Source organism: Cetorhinus maximus, chromosome 10 (genome assembly GCF_964194155.1).
Source record: "Cetorhinus maximus chromosome 10, sCetMax3.hap1.1, whole genome shotgun sequence".
Lineage (NCBI taxonomy): Eukaryota > Metazoa > Chordata > Chondrichthyes > Lamniformes > Cetorhinidae > Cetorhinus > Cetorhinus maximus.
The window spans coordinates 297306-317918 of record NC_135888.1 but is presented as its reverse complement, the minus strand read 5'-3'; the positions used below and the strand labels follow the sequence as shown (position 1 = coordinate 317918).

Here is a 20613-nt window from a genome sequence, read left to right as displayed (position 1 = left end):
ACCTTGTAATTTAACCCTTGCAGTCATTCTGATGAAACTATGCTATACTCCCTCCAAGACCTATATTTTCTTCCTAAGGTGTGAACTGCTCACGGTACTCCAGGTGCAGTCTTAACCAGGGCTTTGTATAGCTGATGCATGATTTGTATCCCCTTGTATTCTAGTCTTTGGATATGAAGGCCAGCATTTCATTAGCCTTTTTTGATTTTTTTTTTATTCCTGCCAATGGCACTTTAATGACAAACAAAGAAAAGTACAGCACAGGAACAGGCCCTTCGGCCCTCCAAGCCTGCGCTGATCATATTGCCCGTCAACTAAAACATTTTGCACTTCCGGGGTCCGTATCCCTCTATTCCCATCCTATTCATGTATTTGTCAAGCTGCCTCTTAAACACCATTATCGTACCTGCTTCCACCACCTCCTCTGGCAGCGAATTCCAGACACTCACTACCCTCTGCGTAAAAAACTTGCCCCACACATCTCCTCTATAGTTTTCTCTTCTCACCTTAAATCTATGTCCCCTAGTAATTGACTCTTCCACCCTGGGAAAAAGCTTCTGACTATCTACTCTGTCCATGCCACTCATAATTTTGTAAACTTCTATCAAGTCGCCCCTCAATCTCTGTCGCTCTAGTGAGAACAATCCGAGTTTCTCCAACCTCTCCTCATAGCTAATAACCTCCAGACCAGGCAGCATCCTGGTAAATCTCCTCTGCACCCTCTCCAATGCCTCCATATACTTCTGGTAATGTGGCGACCAGAATTGCACGCAATATTCCAAGTGTGGTCTAACCAAGGTTCTATACAGCTGTAGCATGACTTCCCAGCTTTTATACTCAATACCCCTGCCGATGAAGGCAAGCATGCCATATGCCTTCCTGACTACCTTATCCACCTGCGTTGCCACTTTCAGTGACCTGCGGACCTGTACACCCAGATCCCTCTGGCCCTTGGACATTTGCAGATATAAACAGATGTTAGACTCTGCCTGAAACATCAACTAATTTAGTAGTACAAGCTCACGTAAATTATTTGATTAAAGTGACAGAAAATTTGTTACTTTTAATTGTATGCATAATCTAGACTAACTATATCAACATAACGCAGAAGCAAGGCTTAGCGATACAAGCACATTGTAGAAAAGGTATCAGTTCAAATTAACCACTCCAATTTAATCTGATCACGCAGAAGTCCTGTTTCAAGTACATTTCTTGCCAACTTGATATGTGCTTCTCATAACTCAAAAGCACATTTTATGATAAGCCATATTATCAGAGAACTATTTATAGCACCTTAGTTTAACTTGATTAGAAAACACATTTTTCTTTTGTCATTCATAATAATATCGTGACCTACTTAGGATTTTGAGTTTTTAACAATTCAATTAAAAACTGCCAGGGATTTCATACTCCACATTTTACAAGATTAAGAAGCAGCAGCTTAAAAGCCAGCCATTACAGATTGCTTGATAAAACCCAAGGTGGAATTTTCCCTGAATTGCACTAAGTGCAGTGGCGGGTGTGAAAAAAGACGTTTTTCCCGCCAAGGGTGGATTTTTGTGACGTCTCGACTGCTTCCCCCTCATTAACAATTTACAATTATGGCAAAAAATAGAATTTATCAATTGCATTCCAATAAAATAAGCCATCAGAGTACATGATAGATAGAATTGCAGGAAACAGGCCATATCTCTGTTGGGTGGCCTCTGATTCGCCTGCCATGCTATTACCTCACTCCGGGTGCCATATCTAAACTGCAGCCACACACGCAGTTCTCAATGCTTGCAGCCCAGGACTGCTCCAGTGAAGATATGGCTCCACAAGCCAAGAAGAGTTCAGTGACCCATCCCTGGAATGCCTTTTGGAGGCCCACTGTGATGTCCTCTGGCCCCAGAGGGGGTCCAGCAATCTCACCACTCCAGCTTGGGAAGCGGCGGCAATGGTGGTCAGTGCCAACACTGCACAGAAGAGGTTGGCCATCCAATGCAGAAAGAGGATAAATGATCTCATCCGTGCCGCCAGAGTAAGACAACCACCTGATCACTCTAAACTCACACACTCATAAGCCCATCTATTTATAGCACCTTAGTTTAACTTGATTAGAAAACACATTTTTCTTTTGTCATTCATAATAATATCGTGACCTACTTAGGATTTTGAGTTTTTAACAATTCAATTAAAAACTGCCAGGGATTTCATACTCCACATTTTACAAGATTAAGAAGCAGCAGCTTAAAAGCCAGCCATTACAGATTGCTTGATAAAACCCAAGGTGGAATTTTCCCTGAATTGCACTAAGTGCAGTGGCGGGTGTGAAAAAAGACGTTTTTCCTGGCATCTCCACATTCCACATTCACTGGCATCTCACTCACTGCCAGCTCAAGGGACATCACCTCTCACTCTCTCTCACACACCCTCACATCTCCATCTGGCCTCATCTCCTCTGGAGACTGCCTCCTTAGCCCTCACCATCCTGAGGCCACTTGCACAGATCAACATGTGCCTGACACATACCTTGGGATACCCCCCCTTCCCTAAGCAAGCCCCAGTCCTGCAGCTGTTGAAAAGCCACACCCACCTTACCACTGATCTGGGAGGCACAGACCTGCCCGTGAGCCCCCGCTAAAAGTGCCTGTGAAGCCTGGTGCTGATGACTGCAAGTGCTGCCCAAAGCAAGGTAGGCAAATGAACCTCGAAGTCTTGAGTGAAGTGCAGGTCGCCAGGCTTGGTTGCTTAAGTATGATTGTGAAACACGTCAGCGTGGTGAGCTCATGGTCCGACATGGAGGGTTGCTTCTGGCAAGCAGGGCTGATAATGAGATGCTAAAGTATTGAAATTAGGTTCCCGATGTGCGCCACAAATAGGAGTGGAAAATCAAGACCCTACAGTTTTCAAATGTCAAATCTGTTTAAATGGTAAGTTAATTACTTTAAAAGATTCTGGGGAGAATTTTCTCCCCATCGGGGCTGGAGCAGGCGCGGGCGGGATCAGCTGGGCGCCACCATTTTACATGGGCAGGCCAGTTAAGGCCCACCCACCATGATGGGCACCCGGAAGTGCTGAGTGCTCCCTGTGCGGGCGGGGGGCGTGGGCTGAGTCAGGGCTGCATGTGTGCGAAAGAGTTCAGAAATCTCCATGCAGCACACGGAGCTGCCTCAGGGAGATTAGTTTGATTTTTAAAAATTTTAATAAAGAAAAAAATTTTTTAAGACATGTCCCCTCATGTGACAGTGTCACATCAGCTGGAACATGTCAATGAACTTCATTAAAAAAATTTATTTAATTTATAACCCCTTCATGAAGCCTCATCCCGCCCGTGGATGAGGTTTCATGATAAATACGAAGGCTGCCTGGGCTCTTCACCTGCCCCCCAACCTTAAAGTTAGACGGGCAGCTCAGTTAATTATTTTAATTGGTATTTAAATGGCCTTAATAGGCCTTTGACAGTTCGGTGGGCATGCAGCCAATTTGCGCCCGCTGAACTGAAGGTCTGAATGATGCACCGTGGCGTTCGGGACCCACCCCCGCTCGCCAACCCGAAGATTGTGGCCACTATGAAAATCATTAAAATTCATAAGAACTGTGCAAATGCTGTTTCTCTGTTAAGGATAGCCAGTCCACAATATAAGTTATAAAATAGCTAAAGAGTACCTGCTTTTTTTTCTCCACAGCCGCCATACCATTGTGAAATTAAAAATAAACTAATGTATTGTTTCATTAACAGAATGGTAAACATAGGGCAGAAATTTTCGCTTGGCGGGTAGGCATGTAACCGACCCGCTCGAGCCCACCGACAGCAACACGCTGTCGCGCGATAGTTCGGTTGGCGGGTGCACGGCAGAGCCAGCAGCGAACCCGCTGACAATTAAAAGGCCTGTTAAGGCCATTAAGTCGTCAATTAAATTAAAATTTTTGCTGCTCTTACAACCTAACGGTGGGCAGGCAGGCGAAAAGGCCAAGCCATTCTGCATTTTTTTGGAAACCTCATCTAAAATAAAAACTTTAATTTTTCACTAATAACGTGTCCCTGCTTATGTGACAGAGTCACATGAGGGGACGTGTTTTATTACATTTTAATTTTTTTATATCTCTTCATCTCTGAGGCCGCTCCGTGCCTCAGGGAGATGACGCAGCGCTCACTCACGCACATGCTCAGCTGGCTCACACTCCCCACCCCTCTCCCGCACAGGCAGCGCTCAGCGCTGCTGCTTTCATTTCATGCTGGGCGGGCCTTAATCGGCCCCCAATGTGAAATCGCGGTGTGGTGCCGATCACAGGTGGCAGTCGGCTTCCTGACCACTCCCGCCCAGCTCGCTCGACAATGGCAAAATCGTGGTCATAAAGTGTCGAACACTAAAATCCCAAATCAAAATCATGTAAAACAGTTAACGTTGTAAAAATTAAAGATTTAACTCTCACGCCATGTGGCTGCTCCAATCATTTGCAACAGGGCAATTCTATCTATCATATACTCTGCTAGTTTATTTTATTTGTATGTGATTGGCAAATTCGATTTTTTGCCATAATTGTAAATATTCTTAAACAATTATTGTAATATAGTCTTAAGTACAAACTTCAGCTCATGAAATGTTCACACAAGTTAAAACCTACTGTATCATTATAATTTTGTCTTTGCAATTAATGTAAAACATTTCTAATCCCTTCTGTGTAGCATATGTTGTTAAACTATCCCAATATGTTCACATTTATTTAAATTATATATATATATATATACACACACTACAATTCAGCTGAAAAGGTTTAGCTCCCCCTTTAGGTTAACAGAGGCAGTGACTGAAGTTGTTCACTGGAGCTTCAACAATCTGATCAATATTTCAATATATTTTATGTTGAATGATGCTAATAAGTATTTATATGCAATTGCTAAAACCACTTGAATGCAGTAATGTATCTCAAGCAATTCTGGAAAAATATACATTGACAAAACATATTTTTCAATATGATAATTTTTATAAAAATAACTGTGAAAAGGATTGTGACCGGCAACAAGGGGTAACAAAGAGTTCTTACTGATCAGCAAATACTTGCTAGCTATTGGAGCTAGTATTTATTGAGAGCTGAAATTTTATGTTTATCTCAATTTCTATTTTACACAATCTAATTCTATAAGAAATAATCCATTCAAATCCCACCAGTTATATAGAAGAATTGTGTTTCCTAATAGTGACCCAACAAAAGAACCACCAAAAGTTTTAATGGGCCAGACCACGCCAAATAACTTTGAAAGCTGTCATCTGAAGAACCTTGTGGATGGAAAGTAAAGTGCTCCAATACTGAAGCTTAACAGCCTTTAAAACTAAACCATTCTTTCTGACAAGCAGAAAGACCTGCCAATGAAAATCTACAGTTAAATTCACATGTACCCAAACTGTAAACAGGAATTTGAGTGCATATGTATATCAGACTGGGCTGAACAACAGAGTGGAAACTCTAACAACCAGTCTGCTTTTAATCTAAAACAAAATAAAAACAGAATTACCTGGAAAAACTCAGCAAGTCTGGCAGCATCGGCGGAGAAGAAATCAGTCAACGTTTCGAGCCCTCATGGCCCTTCAGCAGAACTGAAGCATAGTTTCAACAAGGGAGAAATATAAATTGGTTTAAGGTGGGTGGGGGGGAAGAGACACATTGAGGGTGTGGTGTGAGCAGATAATCAAAAGATGTCAGAGACAAAAGGGTCAAAGAGGTGTTGAAGGTGGCGGTCTTTGTCTGAGAAAAGTGCTAATTAAGAATGCAAGACAGGATATTCAAAGTACAGCTCTAGTGGGGGGTGGGGTGGAAAGACTAAAGGTTTTAGTTTTAGATTTAAAAATAATGGAAATAGGTGGGGAAAGAAGAATCTATATAAATTATTGAAAAAAAAGGCGGGTGGGGGGGGAAAAGAAACGGGGTGGGGATGGGGGGAGGGGGAGTTTAAGATCTAAAGTTGTTGAATTCAATATTCAGCCCAGAAGGCTGTAAAGTGCCTAGTCGGAAGATGAGGTGCTGTTCCTCCAGTTTGCGTTGGGCTTCACTGGAACAATGCAGCAAGCCAAGGACAGACATGTGGGCAAGAGAACAGGGTGGAGTGTTAAAATGGCAAGCGACAGGGAGGTTTGGGTCTTTCTTGCGGACAGACCGCAGGTGTTCCGCAAAACGGTCGCCCAGTTTGCGTTTGGTCTCTCCAATGTAGAGGAGACCGCATTGGGAGCAACGAATGCAGTAGACTAAGTTAGGGGAAATGCAAGTGAAATGCTGCTTCACTTGAAAGGAGTGTTTGGGCCCTTGGTCGGTGAGGAGAGAGGAAGTGAAGGGGCAGGTGTTGCATCTTCTGCGTGGGCATGGGGAGGTGCCATAAGTGGGGGTTGAGGAGTAGGGGGTGATGGAGGAGTGGACCAGGGTGTCCCGGAGGGAACGATCCCTACGGAATGCCGTCAAGGGGGGTGAAGGGAAGATGTGTTTGGTGGTGGCATCATGCTGGAGTTGGCGGAAATGGCGGAGGATGATCCTTTGAATGCGGAGGCTGGTGGGGTGATAAGTGAGGACAAGGGGGACCCTATCATGTTTCTGGGAAGGAGGAGAAGGCGTGAGGGAGGATGCGCGGGATATGGGCCGGACACAGTTGAGGGCCCTGTCAACGACCGTGGATGGAAAACCTCGGTTAAGGAAGAAGGAGGACATGTCAGAGGAGCTGTTTTTGAAGGTAGCGTCATCAGAACAGATGCGACGGAGGCGAAGGAACTGAGAGAATGGGATGGAGTCTTTACAGGAAGCAGGGTGTGAGGAGCTGTAGTCGAGGTAGCTGTGGGAGTCGGTAGGCTTGTAATGGATATTGGTGGACAGTCTATCATCAGAAATTGAGACAGAGAGGTCAAGGAAGGGAAGAAGGAACGAGAAATGAGTTCCGTGGGGCAGGAACAGGCTGACACGATCGGTCTGCCAGGACAGTTCTGTTTGTGGATTTTGGGTAGGAGGTAGAAGCGGGCCGTCCGAGGAAATCCCCCAAAATCCACAAACAGAACTGTCCTGGCAGACCGATCGTGTCAGCCTGTTCCTGCCCCACGGAACTCATTTCTCGTTATCTTGACTCCCTTCTCTCTCCCCTTGTCCAGTCCCTTCCCACCTACATCCGTGATTCCTCTGACACCTTACGTCACATCAACAATTTCCAGTTCCCTGGCCCCAACCGCTTCCTCTTCACCATGGATGTCCAATCCCTCTACACCTCCATCCCCCACCAGGATGGTCTGAGGGCCCTTAGCTTCTTCCTTGAACAGAGGCCCCAACAATCCCCATCCACCACTACTCTCCTCCGTCTGTCTGAACTTGTTCTCACACTTAACAATTTCTCCTTTAACTCCTCTCACTTCCTCCAAATAAAAGGTGTGGCTATGGGTACCCGCATGGGCCCCAGCTATGCCTGTCTCTTTATGGGGTATGTGGAACATTCCTTGTTCCAGTCCTACTCCGGCCCCCTCCCACAACTCTTTCTCCGGTACATCGATGATTACTTCGGTGCTGCTTCATGCTCTCGTCGGGACCTGGAAAAATTTATTAATTTTGCTTCCAATCTCCACCCCTCCATCATCTTCACATGGTCCATCTCTGACACTTCTCTTCCCTTCCTTGACCTCTCTGTCTCAATTTCTGATGATAGACTGTCCACCAATATCCATTACAAGCCTACCGACTCCCACAGCTACCTCGACTACAGCTCCTCACACCCTGTTTCCTGTAAAGACTCCATCCCATTCTCTCAGTTCCTTCGCCTCCGTCGCATCTGTTCTGATGACGCTACCTTCAAAAACAGCTCCTCTGACATGTCCTCCTTCTTCCTTAACCGAGGTTTTCCATCCACGGTCGTTGACAGGGCCCTCAACCGTGTCCGGCCCATATCCCGCGCATCCTCCCTCACGCCTTCTCCTCCTTCCCAGAAACATGATAGGGTCCCCCTTGTCCTCACTGATCACCCCACCAGCCTCCGCATTCAAAGGATCATCCTCCGCCATTTCCGCCAACTCCAGCATGATGCCACCACCAAACACATCTTCCCTTCACCCCCCTTGACGGCATTCCGTAGGGATCGTTCCCTCCGGGACACCCTGGTCCACTCCTCCATCACCCCCTACTCCTCAACCCCCACTTATGGCACCTCCCCATGCCCACGCAGAAGATGCAACACCTGCCCCTTCACTTCCTCTCTCCTCACCGTCCAAGGGCCCAAACACTCCTTTCAAGTGAAGCAGCATTTCACTTGCATTTCCCCTAACTTATTCTACTGCATTCGTTGCTCCCAATGCGGTCTCCTCTACATTGGAGAGACCAAACGCAAACTGGGCGACCGTTTTGCGGAACACCTGCGGTCTGTCCGCAAGAAAGACCCAAACCTCCCTGTCGCTTGCCATTTTAACACTCCACCCTGTTCTCTTGCCCACATGTCTGTCCTTGGCTTGCTGCATTGTTCCAGTGAAGCCCAACGCAAACTGGAGGAACAGCACCTCATCTTCCGACTAGGCACTTTACAGCCTTCTGGGCTGAATATTGAATTCAACAACTTTAGATCTTAAACTCCCCCTCCCCCCATCCCCACCCCGTTTCTTTTCCCCCCCCACCCGCCTTTTTTTTCAATAATTTATATAGATTCTTCTTTCCCCACCTATTTCCATTATTTTTAAATCTAAAACTAAAACCTTTAGTCTTTCCACCCCACCCCCACTAGAGCTGTACTTTGAATATCCTGTCTTGCATTCTTAATTAGCACTTTTCTCAGACAAAGACCGCCACCTTCAACACCTCTTTGACCCTTTTGTCTCTGACATCTTTTGATTATCTGCTCACACCACACCCTCAATGTGTCTCTTCCCCCCCACCCACCTTAAACCAATTTATATTTCTCCCTTGTTGAAACTATGCTTCAGTTCTGCTGAAGGGCCATGAGGGCTCGAAACGTTGACTGATTTCTTCTCCGCCGATGCTGCCAGACTTGCTGAGTTTTTCCAGGTAATTCCGTTTTTATTTTGTTTTGGATTTCCAGCATCCGCAGTAGCTTTTAGCTTTTTGTTTTTATTTCTGCTTTTAATCTATTTAGAATCTGACTGAATTTAAGGGCAGAAGACAACTTGCAAACAGAAAACTTATGCGTACAAAGACAACAAGCAGCAGCGAAAAGCTCATTGCAATTTCAAATTTGCTTTAGAAATAGCAATATACAATATGCAACAACCCATTGATAAGCACTGAGTAAAACGGTTATTAAATAACTAATAATAGATTGTTAGCACATCTCCATAGTTTAAAAGTCATGGAAACATAATAATACGTACCTTAGGAACAAACATCAGGAAAGGCATAGCCGTGTCAGCTATTCTTGAAATAAAAACATACTGGAATAAGAATGTTGTACTTCACACGATGCCCTGTGGCAATGCAGTAAACCATTTTCCATTGTGAAAAATTAACAGCCCAATACTCTCATACATGCATATGGATAAATATAACAAGGACTGAAAGGAGGAGATAAGCAGCAGCATACCTACACACATCCAGTAATCAGCACCAAGGCAATGCTTCTGGAGTCTGTCAGACCTCCGGTTGTTTATCAATGCGCATGTCAATTTGCTACACTAGGAGCTACCTAGAAAACAAAATCACTGCAAGGCATTTTTTGCATCTCTTCATGTGCCCCATTTCTCTAATATTAGTCCTGTCTGTTATTTGGGTCCCAAAAGGAATTGCTTTCTGACAAAGACATAAGAAGTGTAATACAAATAATGAAGTGCTGTATAGTTCAACCTTCACTTAACAAAATGCAAAAAATATCAATCACTATTATTCCATTTTATATGCTCAATAGTATAAATCCTTGAGATCATAGCAATGGATTTTTCAACTCAATAATAGCAAGGGCTCTGAGATTATGCCTTGGGTCACTCCTGTATAAACATTTACACCATGCATCTGAAATCTCAATGAGTTTAACTGAGGTGTTAACCCATTTATTTCAAACAGGCTGCCCCTTTGATAACACTGCAGAAAGAGGAATGTGCACTTAAACACAAGTATCCCACAGAGTAACTTCAGGACCAACATTAACAAACATTGTGGAAATTCACCATTAGGCTCAACTAATTAAAGATTGAAAAATTAAAATCAAGAAGTTATGCTACACTTGAACTATGCAAGTTACTGCACCTTCCTTGTCTAAAAAGACCATCGGCCCCTTCAGCCTCAACCAGTTTGCCTCCTCCTGAACTAAAACAAAAATACCTGGAAAAACTCAGCAGGTCTGGCAGCATCTGCAGAGAGGAGCACAGTTAACGTTTCGAGTCCGAATGACCTTCAACAGAACTCCTCCAGATCCTCACTTCCTATTTGTCTTCCTCAAAGAGGTTTTGTTTGCGGTAAAAATCTAACTTGTTTTTGTTTCAAAAGAAACTAAATTAAACTAAGGAAGAAAGTGGCTGTCTTCTTTTCTCTCAATTTGTATTTTTCTTTCTCTCTCCCTCTGTCTAACGGTGTAGAAATTAGAATCTTTGTCTCATAGGTGTAAGTCTTTAGCCTTGACCTTTTCTATCTGTCAATGAAACACAGGTGAAGTAATTAAATGGTTTCAAAATTCAATTGGTCTTTTTTCTTCCAAAGTTGATGTAACGTTATGTTAACATACATTCTTTCTCCCATCAACCCTGTCTTTCTGACCCATGTCTTTCCCTAGTCTCTCTCCTGGGCATTAGTCTCTCTCACACACAAATAGACAGCAAACTTCTTAAAAACACTCAACATGGACTTAACCTCAATACTGCTTTTGAAATTTGTCTTCCAGTCTCTCCTCAAAGGTCAATGCTTTGCGATTCAATTCTTGATAATATGTTGATTAGGTCACAGTACGATCCCACAACAAATTTACTGGGTGGGCAGCAAGCTTCCATATAGCCTGGTGACCTTCAGGATTAGACCATTTTCCAAAATGTCTATACCCACCGAACAACTATATTTATTTAGTACAAAAACAGAATTACATGGAAAAACTCAGCAGGTCTGGCAGCATCGGTGGAGAAGAAAAGAGTAGACGTTTCGGGTCCACATGACCCTTCAACAGAACTGAAGTATAGCTAGGAGAGGGGTGAAATATAAGCTGGTTTAAGGTGGGGGGCGGGGGGAGAGAGAAGTTGAGGGTGGGGTGGTTGTGGGGACAAGCAAGCAGTGATAGGAGCAGATAATCAAAAGATGTCACAGACAAAAGGATCAAAGAGGTGTTGAAGGTGGTGATATTTGTCTAAGAAAAGTGCTAATTAAGAATGGATGGCAGGATACTCAAGGTACAGCTCTAGTGGGGGTGGGGTGGAAAGACTAACAAGGTATTAGTTGTAGATTTAAAAATAATGGAAATAGGTGGGAAAAGAAGAATCTATATAAATTATTGAAAGAAAAAGGGAGGGGGAAGAAACGGGGTGGGGATGGGGGGAGGGGGAGTTTAAGATCTAAAGTTGTTGAATTCAATATTCAGCCCGGAAGGCTGTAAAGTGCCTAGTCGGAAGATGAGGTGCTGTTCTTCCAGTTTGCGATGGGCTTCACTGGAACAATGCAGCAAGCCAAGGACAGACATGTGGGCAAGAGAGCAGGGTGGAGTGTTAAAATGGCAAGCGACAGGGAGGTTTGGGTCTTTCTTGCGGACAGACCGCAGGTGTTCTGCAAAGCGGTCGCCCAGTTTGCGTTTGGTCTCTCCAGTGTCCGGCCCATATCCCGGGCATCCGCCCTCACGCCTTCTCCTCCCTCCCAGAAACATGATAGGGTTCCCCTTGTCCTCACTTATCACCCCACCAGCCTCCGCATTCAAAGGATCATCCTCCGCCATTTCCGCCAACTCCAGCATGATGCCACCGCCAAACACATCTTCCCTTTACCCCCCCTGGCGGCATTCCGTAGGGATCGTTCCCTCCGGGACACCCTGGTTCACTCCTCCATCACCCCCTACTCCTCAATCCCCACCTATGGCACCTCCCCATGCCCACGCAGAAGATGCAACACCTGCCCCTTCACTTCCTCTCTCCTCACCGTCCAAGGGCCCAAACACTCCTTTCAAGTGAAGCAGCATTTCACTTGCATTTCCCCTAACTTAGTCTACTGCATTCGTTGATCCCAATGCGGTCTCTTCTACATTGGAGAGACCAAACGCAAACTGGGCGACCGCTTTGCAGAACACCTGCGGTCTGTCCGCAAGAAAGACCCAAACCTCCCTGTCGCTTGCCATTTTAACACTCCACCCTGCTCTCTTGCCCACATGTCTGTCCTTGGCTTGCTGCATTGTTCCAGTGAAGCCCAACGCAAACTGGAGGAACAGCACCTCATCTTCCGACTAGGCACTTTACAGCCTTCCGGGCTGAATATTGAATTCAACAACTTTAGATCTTAAACTCCCCCTCCCCCCATCCCCACCCCGTTTCTTCCCCCTCCCTTTTTTTTCAATAATTTATATAGATTCTTCTTTTCCCACCTATTTCCATTATTTTTAAATCTACAACTAATACCTTGTTAGTCTTTCCACCCCATCCCCACTAGAGCTGTACCTTGAGTGTCCTGCCATCCGTTCTTAATTAGCACTTTTCTTAGATAATATCACCACCTTCAACATCTCTTTGATCCTTTTGTCTGTGACATCTTTTGATTATCTGCTCCTATCACTGCTTGCTTGTCCCCACAATCATCCCACCCTCAACTTCTCTCTCCCCCCGCCCCCCACCTTAAACCAGCTTATATTTCACCCCTCTCCTAACTATACTTCAGTTCTGTTGAAGGGTCATGTTGGACTCGAAACGTCAACTCTTTTCTTCTCCATCGATGCTGCCAGACCTGCTGAGTTTTTCCATGTAATTCTGTTTTTGTTTTGGATTTCCAGCATCCGCAGTAGCTTTTTGTTTTTATATTTATTTAGTGGTTGTCATATGTCTACAATAATCTCTGTAATTTGTAAGCAAAAGTGGTAATAATACTTGTAATACTATTTGACTTTGCATGGGACAATGGCCAGAATGTTACATCCAGCTGTGAAATAGTGCGAGGTGACGTTGGGTGAGCATCCTGACCTCATCGCACATTTGTGCAATATCTCGCTCAGCGCTGCGCGGCAGCCAGAAGCCACCCGCCGACAAGTAAGCCCATTAAGGAGGAACTTGAAAGTGATTTTTCATGGCCCGTCCCACTTTTACAGTTGACGGACAGGCCAATCGGCCAGGCGGCCTTTACATTTTTACTCAAACCTCGATCCAGGGCGGTTTAAAATCTCCGTAGGGAAATAAAATAGAGATATCTGGGGACTGTTTTTTTCATGAGGTATGCTTTCGGGTGCATGATTGTGCTGCATGGACATATTTTGCAGCATTTTTGTTGTTTTGTTTATTCTGTGGAGGTCTGCAGCTCCGAGGCAGTTGTCTGCCTTCAGGGAGCTCATTGGAAGCACTCACCAGCACCCGGGGTAACATCAGCACTCACTCTCTTCCCGCCCCCAGCGGCAGTGCTGCACCTTTCTCAGCGCACATTTCATGCTGGTTGGCTGTTAATTGGCCAGCCAACATAAAATTGCAGTTGGGGGTCGATCGCGGTCAGGGGCCCATTTCCCATCTGCCACTGGGCCCACCGATCGCATGGGCCCCGACGAGTGAAAAATTCAGGAGCAATGTTATCTATAGATTTAAAGCCCATTAACAATGTATGTTCAAAGAAAAAAATGAATTCACTGAGCAAGTGGCTTGTATCACAACATGGATTGTAATCTTTAACCTGTACATTCCAAGAATGTAATAAATTTAAAACAATTTTATTAGAATCCTGAAATCAGGCTAATATAAAATATCCAATGCAGTTTGCACTATAATGTGGAGTTAGTTTTATCCCCCCATAAAGTTTCCTTTCAAATACAGCAAGGACAGCAAATGAAGTTCCCAAGATACTGACATTTCTGTGTATATCATGTATCATAACGTAAAATCTTAGGGGGTCAGTCAGCTATCAACACTCATTAGCAGACAAAGGAAACATGTTACTGTGAATGAACAGCAAGAGGTGAAGATGTGTACTGACAGATGATATAATTTTCTATTTTCCTTTGCAAATATTATAAATTTGACAAACAAATGTCCATTATGAGTCAAACTACACAAATACAAGTGAGTAGGTCAACAGCCGAAATATCTTTCACAATCTGCCAGAGCTTGCTCTTAATCACTGTAAACCATTCTTTAACACATGCACACACTCTCTCTTAGATGACTGCAATGTAGTTCTAGCTGGAATTCATGTACAAAGTCCATCACACTAAGGAGTAGAGGAATAGTAAAACAGAAGTGTACAAACTCCTTGGTGGTAAAATGTAAAACCAGGAATAGCATTGAAGCTTTGTGGAATAAGCAAAACAATATTCAAGTGACTATTCTTAGCCATGAACTTTACATGATAAATTATACAAGGCTTATTGATGCAAATGAAACAAATTAAATAATGGAAGTAAAAAGCATAATACTGCAGATGCTGGAAATCTGAAATAAACACAGAATAGTGGGAAACGCTACGATGAAAATGCATCGACTTGAACCATTAACCCTGTTTCTCTCTCCACAGATGCTGCTGACCTGCTGAGTGTTTTCCAGCCTTTTCTGTTTTTATTTTAAAGTTGAATACTTAAACTTTATTGCAGAATTCTCAACATTACAGCATTATAATATTAATATGAATATTATCAAGACCACTATCTTAACAAAAAGCTCACACTACAAACCTAATTTGGTATTTTCTGTGAGCAAATGATTTCTGCAGCATTCCACAATTTCTCTTACTTTACTTATACAATTTGAACTTGATTCATAATACAATTTGATATTTAAATCACAGAATTAATGTGCCTCCTGCTACATTATGGCTCAAACCCAGGCTGCAACTGCCAATCTCATCTTCAAATTTAATTTTTCACCATATTCAATTTTTATTCCCAGTATTTTCCAAGATTCTCTCCTTCAGGAATTACTAGTCACTATTAAATTGCAATCAAACTGGACTTCTGTGCACTACCAATATGATGCGTCTGCAATAGCCATCTTGAGCCTTGCTTGAGGGAAGCACAGGTCAGAGAATCAGGCTGACAGTATTATCGTCCTCCCACTGTCCTTTGGGGTGCAGCCTCTGTTGCATCAGGTAATTTATATGATTAACAGGCTTTACTCTTGTGATGGAACAATCAAGAGATGGATGACATTTACTGTCCACTGAAAGGGTGAAATAGGTTGATATTAAGAAAAGCAGCTTACAGCCATCAGTAATAAAATGCAATCAGGTCTAACTATACAGTTCACAATAACATACCTGTGCACATTATATTCAAATGTTTCTAATCATCAAAACCAGATAACAGTGTGCCTGATGATTTGGTCAATTTTACTGCATCAGATTTGTCCGGTTGTGAATTGGACGAACGTGAATTCCCACAGGTGGAGCAGAAAATACGCTGGGACGGGGTAGGGTGGGGGAATGCTTCCGGTCTATGCTGTTTTAATTGGTTCCCGATGAGCTTCAACGGATAAGGTGACCCCTCCATGACAGTCAGGACTGGAAGTTCCCACCATCATTTCTGCCACTGGGAAACCAAATTGTTTTTCATCCAGGCATGTTCCCCGCCCTCTACCTGCCACAAAACCTTCCACTGGCTGGAGGGGGAACATTGCACCCTGAGTTTCACTTCCATAGGTGCCATTTTAAAATTATTATTATAAAGAGTTCAATTAAACTTCTATCATATTACAGAATTATAATAAATAATCTTAAATAAGCTATGTAGGATAAATCTACAGACAGAAGATAAAGTTCAAGAATAATAACTTTTAAAATACACTAGTCTCCCTATTGACAAAAAAATATATACTGTCCACTTTCACGTATGATTAAAGTCAATACTGAGCCAAAATATTAATATTTTGCTGGATTAACAATGCTGTTCATGAAAATTGCTCCAATATGAAATACAACAATGGCTCAAGATATAATCCTCAGGCCTACAGTTAGGTTACATATATTGCAGATGGGACTATTAGTTTGATTTACCAGACATTGATAAGGCTTTTAATTTCCTCAGTGTCCAGGCTGCTTTGTGGTGCTATAATACTGGAGTGTGCAAACAAAGTCAATCCTTGGTATAGAGAAACAAAGTGGCCTTTTTCTGCTTTCCTGTCCTCTACTTCTTAACAAATGCAATGCCAAAAATAAATGAAAATTCTAATTCTGTCAAGTTACAGTTTGTCTCTTTTAACCTTCTCTGCAGACTTTTTGTGGCTCTGCCTTCAGTTTGTAAATGTGTTTGCCTGCATACTGCAGAATAAATTATATTGCTGTCAGCCAGTATAATTCACAAATATCGATTTTCCTCTTTGCACTACAGCCTATTCTCCTGCTCGTACCTCAAACATAAAGTAGCAAGTGCTTAAAGCTTAAGTCTAGTGTTTCTAAGAAACAACAGGGTATAAATTCATCTTGGGCGGTAAAGTGGGTAACAGTGAATTGACAGCCCATTTTGCATTCTGCCCAATTTTCTTTCCTATTGACTGCAATACACAATACAATTGACAGGTTACCGATTTCCTTTTGTCCATTTTTGTTATCGCTAAGACAAATTTATATCCCAATCTTTCTAAGTAAAAGAAGCAATTATAAATACAAAAAGTATCTCTCTTGCACAAATTCTCCATTTAATTTATAACTATTTTATAAAACCAGCATCATCCGGTAAGTCAAACACTATGCATTTTATAATGGCAGGAGTATTATATTACAAAACATATTGCTAAAGTGGAGGTGAATTTAATCTGAAAGATTAATTGCTGTAAGTACTTCCTTACCTAATTTACAGATTGAAAAAGGTTGTAAATTACCTTCCTGGATCAAAAGAAAAACAGCCTTGTCCCTACTCATCAGACACTCCTTTGCTGACCCACTTTAGTACATTTTGCACCATCAGGAAATCCTGCCATCAGCAGTTCCTGGTTTATACATTCCTGTCTGAATTGAGAGAGAGAGAGAGAGACTGAGACCGACAGAGAGAGACTGAGGTCACGATTTTCTGGCCCGCCATGGGATGCGGCAGGTCAGCCAAAAGACTTTCAGCGCAACTGGATGATCCCAGCAGTGGGTGGGATGGGAAAATCCCACCCTGAGACTGAGATGCAGGGAGAAGTTGAGATTGAGAGAGACGAGACAGAGACAGACACAGGGAGGCTGAAGGAGAGAGACAGGGAGAGAGGCTGAGCAGGTTAGGGTGGATTTTCTGCTTCTGAATTTGCAGTACATATCTGGAAATCACTTAGCCCTGTCAGCCATCTTGCATGCAAATAGATAAAAAAACCACACGTGGGCTGCAATTTTGCAATAGGAAATTTTGGCATGCATTAGGAGTGCATAAGTGCAAAACTAACTCTTTAATGAGTTCATCACAACATATTGCATTTAGTAAACATAAATTTTAATATACAAGCAAAAATACTTCATAAAACACTTAAAACTTAATCATTTATAATTTCCAAGTTTCCATTTAGAAACATTTTAAGTAAATTTTCTAACTGGATTTTTCTTTTTACCAAAGTAAAGTTAAAAGTCCAAAAATAAATCAGTTCTTAAAGAGTAATCTTTTTGTTTCCTTTATTAACCATCAATAATGAAACCAAATTAATATGTTGTACTGCCTGCAAATGTTTCCTATCTTTCAGCAATCTATAACAGAAAAGTAGCAATTACACTGAACATACAGCGCAGAAACAGGCCAAATGGTCCAACCAGTCCATTCTGGTATTTATGCTCCACTTGAGGCTCCTCTCATCCATCTTCATCTGAGATCTGAATTTTTGCTCTTGGCTCTGGAGCGCAGAGACGGGACAATCCCCAGCTCCACAAAACCAACCCAGGAGAAAGTGCCCTGGAAGTTGCGATTTTCGTTCCAGAGTGCCGGGGTTCCCTGGGAGTCAGGCCAGGTAACCCCAGAACAAGTGCAGAGGCTGCCAGGAGTGGAGGCAGGCTGAGTGGAAGGCCTGTCTCATTGCCCTAGCACTTTGTTGAAGTTATTAAAAAACTGAATAAAACAAAAAAACAGCCCTCTAGCTCTCTCCCCTTACCCCCCACACTCTCCCAAAGCCCCAACCATGCCAACTTATGCCACCTCATGCTCTCACCCATTCCCCCTGATACACTCCATACCAACCTAGACCCTCCACCCACCCCCATGGCCCTGTACAGCCCCTATGTCCCTCTACCCACCCCCTATACACCTCATATCCCCTATGCCCCTTACTTCCCCAAAGCCCTTTATACCAATGCCAACCCATGCCCCCCACTCATTCCCATGGCCTTTTATAACCCCAATGCCAATTTAGTGCTAACTCATGCCTACCCATGTTCCCCACACCTTGCCTTTTCCCTTGCCTCCTCCATTCAACTCACCTAGTACGTACCATGGCAAGGCCTCAGGAGCCATGCTGATATAAAATAGTTGTGTGTCTATTGATAACATCACTAATTAAAAAAACACTCACTGAATTAAAAAAACATTCAATACATTGAAATCCCTTCAAATAATTTCTTAAGAAAACAAACATTCCACTCAAGTGGTTAATCTCTTAGGAAAACAAACATCTGGGGGAGAATATTGCGCTTGTCAGGCAGGCGGTGCCTGACCTGAACGAGCGTAAAATGACAGCGGGTGAGCGTCCCGACATCATCACAGGCTCACACGATATTTCGATTGACGGACATGGGGGGGGCCGGCAGCCGCCCGCTAACAATTAGCAGGCCAATTAAGGCCATTAAAGGTCTAATTACATTAAATTTTTCACTGCCCGTCCAACCTTACAGTTGGTGGGCAGGCGAATAGGCCAAGCGGCCTTTGGATTTTTTTTGCAAAACCTCTTCCACGGGTGGGTTGAGGTTTCGATCAGTGATTAAAAAAAATTAAAATTTTTCGAACTAATTTCTAACATGTACCTGCTCATGTGACATGTGACAGAGTCTGTGCGTCAGGGGCTTTAAGTGCGCACACCCCCATGCACGTGCACACTTCCGCACTCCTCCCACCCCCACCCCGGCAGCGCTGCAGCACACATTTCACAGCTGTTAATTGGCCGGCCACCATGAAATCCATGTCGGGGCAGTCGTACAGGTGGCAGTCAGCTTGGTAACCACTCCTGGGCCCACCGCACCCGCCCGACGAGGGCAAAATTCTGCCTCGTATTATACAACCACTCAGAGCTGTTGATCAAACTGTTCACTTAACAGGCAGCCCATCAGTCATGCAGCAGAAATCCTATAACCATAGCTCTAAGGCTTATGTCAATCACACAGTGAAATAGCAAGCACTGTTTTTTTTTTTAAACGCCGGACAGTTTTCTTAAAATTTAAAGCCCAGAAGTTAAATCCTTTGACATTTCCAATGTGTTTTGACAGTTCTTTGGCAGTTCTAAATGAGTTTATGGGCTTTTTAGGCACATTCATGTCTACTTTTAACAATCTCAAAGGCCACCTGACCTCTCCAAAAGGGTACCCTAGCTATCTAAACAAATACACTAAGTTCAAGCCTGCTCCTACCAGGTCTAATCTGCACACTTCGGGTTTCAGACATCTATCTCACCAAGATCACAGGAGTGGAGGCAGCTGCTGCTACATGTGGGCAGTTGCCTCTGGGGAATGTGAATGTGCAAATTCCAACACACTCCTATTCCCCACCCCACCCCTATGAAAATGGTAGAGGCTGGGATTGGGGCAAGGCTTCTGGAATTGGGCCTCTGTCGCCATTTTCTTGCAGAAGGAGAGCAAAATTCAGGCCTAACTCTCTATTCCTTTCTCCCTCGTATGCTTATCTAACTTCCCTTAAAAGCATCTGTACTACTCCTTTCAACCACTCACTGCGGTAACAAGTTCCACATTCTCATCACTGTCGAGGTAAAGATGTTTCTTCTGAATTCCCTATTTGATTTCTTGGTGGTTATCTTATATAGATGATCTCGAGTTTTGTTCTTTCAAACAATTATAAGCCTTCTCTCTGTGATTTCCCTATCAAAACTTTTCATTATTTTGAATACCTCTATTATATCACATCTCAGCCTTCTCTTTTCAAGAGAAAAGAGACCAAGCCTGTTCATTTTATCGTCATAGGTATAACAGTACAGTTCTGGCACCATCATTGAAAATAGTTGTGTGCCTCTTCTAGTGCCCCAAGTACCTTTTATAATATGGTGACACGGTACTCCAAGTGTGGTCTAACCAAAGCTCGATACAAGTTTAGCATAACTTGGCTACTTTTCAATTCTATTGCCCTACAACTAAACCCCAAATGCTTGGTTTGTTTCTGTTATGGTCTTATTTACCTGCATGACAACAATTACTGATTAGCGTATTTCTATTCCCAGATTCCTTTGATCCGCTACCTATTTAGATTCTTATTTTCTAAGTAATGTGCGACTTCCTTATTTTTCTTAACAAAATGTAATATTTATTTATATTGAAATTCATTGCTAATTATTGCCTATTCTACAAGTTTAATAATGTCTGTTTGTAATTTGCTGTAGTTCTGTGTTCACAATCCCTCACAGT

The 20613-nt window shown here is 43.2% G+C and overlaps 1 protein-coding gene across 3 annotated transcripts in view; it reads right to left on the bottom strand.

Moving 5' to 3' along the window:
* Nucleotides 1-20613, bottom strand: part of rgs3a (regulator of G protein signaling 3a) — a 201497-nt gene that overhangs the window by 63493 nt on the left and 117391 nt on the right. The window contains exon 1 of one of the 3 annotated variants that reach the window (XM_078549781.1): nt 16911-17037. The exons of the other annotated variants lie outside the window; for them this stretch is intronic. The gene's annotated coding sequence lies outside the window, so the exon portion shown is untranslated. Of the gene's footprint in view, nt 1-16910; nt 17038-20613 lie in introns of those variants that run through there. 3 annotated transcript variants of the gene reach the window in all.